This window comes from Triticum dicoccoides, chromosome 1B (genome assembly GCF_002162155.2).
Source record: "Triticum dicoccoides isolate Atlit2015 ecotype Zavitan chromosome 1B, WEW_v2.0, whole genome shotgun sequence".
Lineage (NCBI taxonomy): Eukaryota > Viridiplantae > Streptophyta > Magnoliopsida > Poales > Poaceae > Triticum > Triticum dicoccoides.
The window spans coordinates 64,660,376-64,661,521 of NC_041381.1; positions in this window are offsets into that span (position 1 = coordinate 64,660,376).

The following is a 1,146-nucleotide window of genomic DNA, read 5'->3' on the forward strand; positions in this document are numbered from 1 at the left end:
GGAAGCTTGCAGAAAGTTTCTAGGGGAGAAGAAAGGATACTTTGATGCTGAAAGTTAAAGAGGATCATCACGACCTCATTGGAATTGAGCAGTTGTCTGTTCCATTTGAGGAGTTCTTCCAAATTTTCAATCAGAAGGCCCTCGATAAATTAACGGTCACTTGCTACTGTTTGTAAGTACTACTTATGTCATTAAGTCTATATATATCTCAGCTCTTTCATTGCATGTATATATAATTATCCTCACTATATTATGTAGGTTGAAGATCGTCGAATGCAGAAATGCTGAAATGTATGATATTGGATTCATTAACACAAATCTCATAGATCAATTTACGGTTACATCTCATGCAGAAGAAACCAAGGAGAACTTGCTACGGTCGTTGATAATAAATCAAACCAAAGATACAATACTCTTTCCTTACAACTTCAAGTGAGTGTTACTGTCTTGTGCATATTCAGTTTCCCTTAATTATTACTCGAGGTTATGTAATTGATGAGTTATGCATGCGTGCGCAGGTTCCACTATATTCTCCTAGAGATTAAGCTTGAGCAGGGACTAGTAAAAGTCTTAGACTCCAGATGAAAAGATCCCTTTGAATATGCGGACATGTCTAAAATGCTCGAGAAGTAAGTTGAATCGATCATTATCGCATCATAGCGGCAACTTTGTTCATTTCATGATATCAAGTAATTGTTTTCTTTGTCTTCCATGGTTTGGAGAGTATTCACAAGTTTCGGGACTGCTGCGGGAACAGCGATGGATTTACCCAAAAGTAAGTACTGCTAGCTAGCTAGTTCCGTGCATCTCCCGTTGATTCTAGCTACTTTCATCAATACCCATTTATAATGCTTCATTATCAGTTTGATTGACCTCTATTTCTCGTAAAGTGCTTGTGGAAGGAAGCCGGGAATAACTACTGTGGACACTACGTCTGCGAGTTCATCTACAATGTGACGGCCAAGAATAAGCAGGGCTACTCTAAAAGACAATATGAAGTGCGTAAGCAAAAATATTCACAAGTTTATTTTATTACCATCATTTCTGTTGAGTTTCATTCATATATATGTATTGATCGCCTTCTTTAAATTAGATGTGGGAGATGTGGAATGAACTCCTACCACAAAATCGCATGCGAGAAATTCA